Here is a 7,555-nt window from a genome sequence, read left to right on the forward strand (position 1 = left end):
CATCAGAAGCTTTGCAGTTTTGAGACTGCTGCATCCCTCTGCAAGATATCTCACTATTTTTGACTTTTCTGAGCCTGTCAAGTCCTTCTTTTGACCCATCTTGCCAAAGGAAAGGAAGTTGCCTAATAATTATGCTTAATTGGTAGTAGGCTTTCGAGCCTATACAGCTTGGAGTAGGACAACATGCATGAAGAGGATGATGTGGACAAAATACTCATTTGCCTAATAATTCTGCACTCCCTGTAATAGTTTGGGGGTTTTGGACAGCTCATCAGACAAAAAAACAAAATTTAAAGGCAATGCCTCAGACTTCAGAACATCACGGTCATTTTGTAACTCTTTAAAACCTAATATCTGAGAAAATAATCAGAAGCTGCATTGAAAAGATTTCTGTGTTCAGTTTCCTAAAGAAGAGTTCACACAAGCTACATTAGGAAACACAACAGCTTGGAAAATGGACTAAAGATATCACAAGAAGCTATTGATCCACCTTTGTGAACTCAATTGAGCAAACAGACTATGATACTTTTTTTCCCCAAATCCACAGCTTAAAAGGTTGAGTTCAACATTTTGAGAAATTAACTGTGTTACAGCTTACATAGAAAGTGTTTCAGTTGTATTTTTCAGTCCTCCATCTCAATTCTATTTTAATCAGCGCTGCTGTCTACTGGCCACATAGCGGCTTGCACTATAAGCTCATGAATGCGATCTAAAGCGTAGATGGTATTGTTTTCACCTTGTGAGTGTGTGTCATCATGGCAAAATGTGATCCTGAAAACAGCAATAGAACCAGTAAACGCAATAAAAGGAATGTTTAAGTACTGTAAGTGCTATTTTGTCAATATTGCAGTGTCACAGTTGTCTTGTTAGAATCAAATCAAGCCCATTTTAAATATAGCTTTGAGTGTCAACTCCTAGTTGCATAAGTAGCTACAATAATTGTGTGTCAAGCTCCGAGGACTGCCAAAACATGAATGACCAACACACAGCGTCACTTTATATCTGAACATCACCTGTGTAGACACAGATGGAGGACAGGAGCTCCTGCAGCTCTACTAACACACTGCTCATGCAACAGCTCCTGTGTAGACACAGTGTCAAGTGGGAAACTCACCCACTCTTATGTGAGATATCACATCTTAGAGGTGCTAGGAGCAAGATTTATAGTACAAGTCTTTAGAGTGAGCTTAGCTAACTGCTTGTAGCTTCACATAGCTTTAAGTTGAGGGGCATTGTGGCCAGTGCGATCCCACCATGAAATGTCCTGTAGTAACACTTAGCAGCCTGCAGTGATTCTGAGTTGAGCTCAGAGAGTTAGCAGAACCTGAATGGCCTTCAAATACTGCTCTGCCAGAATGCCTCCTGTGTAGACACAGATGGAGGACTGAAGCTCCTACAGCTCTGCTAACATGCTGGTCATGCTAAAATTCCTGTGTAGACTCAGTGTGTGAGAAGCTCAAGCTGTATCGTGAATCTAACACAGCTGAAATCTAGTTAGCTTGACAATGAATATAATGGCAAGAGGTAGCTGATCTGGCAAAAACAAATATATTTACACTTTGAGTTTTGAAACAAGTCAAAAAAAAAATAACAGACTAATAAGTTAAATAATCTGTGAGTTTTATGTTTTCTGTAGGGCCTCAGTCACACAGGCCCAGAGGCAACCACAGGTCGCTAGGGAAGAATATGACCACGTGGTGGATGATCACTGGAAGAGCGTGGTGAAAACAGCTGCCAAGAAGGTCAAGCACCAAGAAACTCCTTGTGATTGCTTTGGTCAGCAGCAGGTTGTAGTGGTTGGCAACTTGTCTGCAAACACTCACAACTTTTATTTTAAAGGCATATGCTCTATTCCCAGTTTACATCACAACTTTTATACTTTCACTACAGCTTAGCAAGTAGATTGTGAGTGTGTTCAGACATGTTGGCATGTTCCAAATATCATCCCAACTAGGGGTGAATAGGGGAATTTGCTAGTGATCAAAGCATGCAAGGTTTCATTGCAGCACCATATACCTCTTTGTAACCAATATCACCTTACCAACTTACCAACTGGTTGAGGAATACACATTTTTCCTAGCAACTGATGGTTGCCAGTCCATCACTTACTACTCTCTAGGCCCGAGGCCTAGTACTTAAGCCTAACTGACTCAAATAAATGCCAATGCAGATAAAACGCTGTAGAATAGGCAGATGCATCTACGTTGGCGGCATGGTAGACAGTGGTAAAATGAAGTCTTCACTAGTAATTTTCGTCTGACAACTAAACAGTTTCAAACCAAATACATTTTTCGTTGAATACTGTTACGGAACACTGCAGTAGCAAAGCCACTGTTTGCTGAGCAGAATTGGTCACAAGAAAGATGGCTGTTTTTTGTTGCAAAACTGGTTAGGGGTGATCGTGGCTCAAGAGTTGGCAGTTCGTCTTGTAACCAGAAGGTTGCCGGTTCAAGCCCCGGCTCAGACAGTCTCGGTTGTTGTGTCCTTGGGCAAGACACTTCACCTACCACCTACTGGTGTTGGCCAGAGGGGCCAATGGCGCAATATGGCAACCTCGCTTCTGTCAGTCTGCCCCAGGGCAGCTGTGGCTACAACTGTAGCTTCCTCCACCAGTGTGTGAATGAATAGTGGAATTGTAAAGTGCTTTGGGTGCCTTGAAAAGCGCTATATAAATGCAATCCATTATTATAGGCACGAAAGTGAATTTTTCAAGATAGAATTTTTAGGGCTGATCACTGGTATTGGTAATTTTGACTTCCATCAAAGTCAAATTACCATTATTTTTCAGCTTATTTAACTTTTCTCTCCAAAGAGCAGCTCGAAACGATGAAGACACCACTAAATAAGAGAAAACAAAAACACTGAAGGCAAGAAGACTTCACAAGAGACAAAATAAAACTAACTACCCTTGTCATAGGATTTCATCTGCTATGCTGGAAAAGATGATAACTCCAGCCATCTGCCAGCTTCGCTTGATTGCTTGACAAACAAATGTAGCCGAGGGGGAAAACACTCAGCATGACGGATTCCAGTATGCTTAATGAAATGCTGCTGTTGTGCACCGCCACCGCTGACAAACTGCGGCCTGCGTAAAGGTCACTATAAATCAAGTCCCTCACTCCCAGACTGTTGCGTTTCTGACCCCAATCAAGTACATAAATATGTCCACAAGCATGCACATATAGTATAAAATGACTTTCATTTTGCAAGTTTGCTTTCTGACAGCAATTTATGATGGGATTTTGCTTTTACGTTGTTGAATGTATTTATGATTAGATGTTTTATGACATTATAAATCGGCCTTCCCACTGTAGATTAGGCACAATGAGTAATTTACACTCATCACTGGTGGGATTTACAAGCTGGTGATGGACAATTTACAGATTACACAACGGTTAATTAATCGTAACAATCATAATAATTATTTGATAATTAAATCAGTCATTAATTACAGTTAAAGACAGCCTCACCATACTATAATATCTAACACCTTTTTTCTCCCCAAATCCTGCTTGATATTTTTAAAAGCCTCGGAGTTGGGATAGAAATGCTGACTCACTCACTACATGACACTGGGTAACAGGTGCACAGATACCAGATGTCTGGAAAATCACAGTGCAGGGTGCAGCAGGCATTGCACAGCAATCAATAAAGCAGCATACATGCGGAGGTGGTCAAACAACGCTGTGATTTCAATTCTTCTTCATGTGGTTTGAAACAACCGGGCATGAAAGCAAGTGAAGTGAGCTATTGACATAACACCTACAAGTTATCCTCCGGCAATAAAGTTCGGATTGAAAAGGCATTAACTGTGTAGTGGAGCAGCAAATCATGCGCACTGGCCCCTCAATCAAAATGCACCCATCAGCCTGAAGGCGCACGAGCAGCTGGAATACGCCAAACAGGCAGTTTGAGGTACAAGTAAACAGCTGCTTTCAGTCTGTGCTCTGGGAAAACATAACGGGAAGCAAATTAGGCTGATCTTCAATAACGGGCACAGTTTGTACATTGAGCTTATTGCCATTGTCTGATGGAATAAGCTTATCTTTAAATGTCAGATGTTCTCCAAGAGTCAGGCTTTGCTGGAGCTTTTATAGATATTGATTTGGAAGTTTTTAAAGGGTTTCTTGACAATAATTCAGTAATACATTGCTGAATTGTGTCAATATGATAATAAAGTGATATTGAATTCGAAAAAATATGCATTTACAGTTCAACAAAGTTGAAAATAAAAAAGAAAGAAAAGAAAAAAATCAATTAACTAAAGGAATGTATCTTGCATTTCTACATAGGTTTGGAGTTTTGTATCGATTTAAATATTGATTTTTCAAAAAAAAAAAAAACAACTTTATATATCAAAATCTTCCACCTAATCATGACACATTGGAAGGTATTGCATGTCTATTTATTTAAAAATCAGGTACATAAAAGTTGCAACAAAACTTCCTGAAGTCCAGACTGCAACTCTAGTGCAGACATTACAGGCTGTTAGTTTTCAGTTAAACCCAGGTGCCTCCAAAGTGTAGTAGTTCATGCATTTGCCAAAACATAAGAACGATTCCTTGTTTGAGACCAGGAGGAGGCACAAACCCTGCAAGGGCTGCATCAGGAAGGGCATCTGGTGTAAAACTCTGCCAAATCAAACATGCAGTTCCATCTGCTGTGGTGACCCCTCATGAATAAGCGGGCAGCTGAAAGAATCCAGGTTTTCCGGTACAACCCAGAGAGCTGAAAAATGTAATTGTGTAGTAGCTCAGTGGAAAATATGCAATGGGTATTGAGATTTCCTTGTTTTCATGGCGCTACCAATCCGTGAATCCTCACTGATCAATCCAGCAGTTTCATTTATTAGCTGGTATTTTTTGAAGTACATGAAGAAGCTCAACACAGTCAAACAGAATTTTGGAGGCGTAAATGCAAAGTATCACAGACCTGAGACATGTATGAGCTGGACTGTTATTAAAAAAAAAAACAAAAAAACAAAACAAAAGTTCCCAAAAAAATATTTGTGTATGCCACTATAGTCCAAAGCTGTTTACATGTGCAATAATCTATAGTTGCAATATCCCTATAAATGAAAAACAAAAAACAAAAAAACAAAAACAATGAAATAATTAGCTACTTGGACAAATAGACAGCTAGGCAGAGGGGGGAAGTAACAAAGAACATTACTTAAATACCTTTAAATAAAATTTTCAGGTCTGTATTTTACTATTTAATTATATAACAACTTTTAACTTTTACTTCTTACATTTCCACACAAATATTATTATAATTATTATTATATTTTCCTCATTTTACTCTACATTTTTATAACGAGCCCGTTAGTTTAGCTTGTAGATATTTGGGGGAATTAATTTCACATCATTGCATCACTGCACGCCTTCCGGACATGGACCCAATTTGACCCTAAATGTAGGAAACAGTAACACATAAAAGACAATCCTATTGGTGTATCCATCACCGAGCTAACAACATGGTACTTCAGCATCTTACTAGAAGAGAAACGCACACGGGGGGTTTCATGTTTTTTAAGTTGCAGTTCAATTTAAATGCAACTTTGTATCAGCTCAAATATCACAATTGTTTGTATGCAGTTGTGATCACCAAACATGTGTCAGCTAGCTGAAAGATACAGCTGCTGTGTCTTCCAGGGGGAGAAAAGAATGAGAAATAACTTCACCCAGAAAATGGGAAAGATGTAGGAAAGAGAGGACAGGGGAGGAAGAAGAGAGATTACGATTAAAGATAAGGACTGCTCAGTGACATTTGATAAACTGGAAATATAAGGAATTCATTATTCAGATCTATTCAGTAGTGTTAAAGTGGTTAGTTTGCAACACTGCACTATGTTTGGTGCAGAGAAGCTATAGTCAGTGTTAGGTTTCATCAGGAGCAGACTCTAATTTTAATCTAAGCTGATGATGCTGATTAGATTCACTCACTGACTTCCACCGTTATACCAGCTTTATACCTTGTAGCATTTAGGAAATCAGCCGCGATAGCTCATGTAACATCTGCGTAGATCATGTTGAATTCATCCGGGTAAATCCACTAAGAGCAGTGAATCTTAGAGCGCCAGCAACACGGGTCAGAGCTGAACACAGCCTGCACACAATATCTACTTGCGCCGCTCACAACAGAAATTAATGCGACTCATTTCTTAGCAATTCTCTTCCCCGCGCTGCAGCACTACAGCTGATCGTAGGGTTCCTACATCTCTCAAATCCCATTTTAACCTCATTTTTCTGTTTAGGTGTGGAGGCAAAGTAACCCATCTACACTGTGGGCAACAGCCAACAGAGCTAGTTGGGGGTTTTTTCTGTTTTTTAAATTCCCTTTGTTTTTCTCTGCTTGTGTTCTACAGATGTTCAAGCTGAGCACATTTATTAGAAGTAGAATTTAGGCTGAAATAATATTTGTTTTCCTTTGAATTAATATTGTTTTGCTATTGTATTAAGATAATATGAGGTTCAGTTTCTTTTGCAAAAAATAAATTCAAATTGCTCATGGGAAAGTTACTTTTTACTTTTATACTTTTTACAACATTTTACAGAGGTTTCACCAGTACTTCAACTTTCACCAGAGGAGTTTTTAACAAAAGCATCATTACTTATTCTAAGAGGAATAAAGAGAGATATTATATTTCCGCCACACTGGCTTCTCTTCATTGGCTCCCTGTTAAATTGAGAATCCAATTTTAAAGTCCTTCTCCTCACATACAAGGTCTTGAATAATCAGCTCCCATATCTTATCTTAAAGACCTCATAGTGCCGTATCATCCCAGCAGAGATCTTTGCTCTCAGACTTCAGGCTTACTCGTGGTTCCTAGAGTATTTAAAAGTAGAATGGGAGGCAGAGCCTTCAGCTTTCAGGCCCCTCTTCTGTAGAACTAGCTTCCAGTTTGGATTTGTGAGATAGACACCCTCTTGACTTTTAAGATTAGGCTTAAAACTTTTTGATAAAGCATATTGTTAGTGCTGGATAAGTTGACCTCGAATCCTCCCATAATTATGGGAATAAATAAGTCAAAGTCTAGGCTGCTGGGGGCTAGACAAAAGGGAGTGTTTCTTCTTCACTCACCTTTTTCACTCACTGTGTTTAAACACCACTCTGCATTTAATCATTAGTTATTATTAATCTCTTCCAGATGGATGGCTGCCCCCCTGAGCCTGGTTCAGCTGGAGGTTTCTTCCTGTTAGAGAGTTTATTCCTCTATTCCCAACTGCTTGACCATAGGGGGTCATCTGATTGTTCAGCTTTTCGCTGTATTATTATAGGGTGTTTACCTAACAAGATAAAGCACCTTGAGGAAACTGTTGTAATTTGAATTGAATTGAATTGAACTGAATTAAGTCTGTACATGTGCCACCTCTGCAGCCAGGGCTAGGTTTAGTCACCTTGAACCATGTCTCTCAGCCCAAACTTTGTCCACCAGAGAACAAGAATCTTACTGTACATTATATGTGGCTATAATTCTACAATTTGCATCATAGTTCTGAGTCAACCTCAGTCCTTATATGACTTGCAGAGTTATGTTGACTAAATTCAGGAT

This window comes from Diplotaxodon limnothrissa, linkage group LG9, assembly GCF_057381915.1.
Source record: "Diplotaxodon limnothrissa isolate DT_005_m linkage group LG9, D_limnothrissa_male_GT1.1, whole genome shotgun sequence".
Classification (NCBI taxonomy): Eukaryota; Metazoa; Chordata; class Actinopteri; order Cichliformes; family Cichlidae; genus Diplotaxodon; species Diplotaxodon limnothrissa.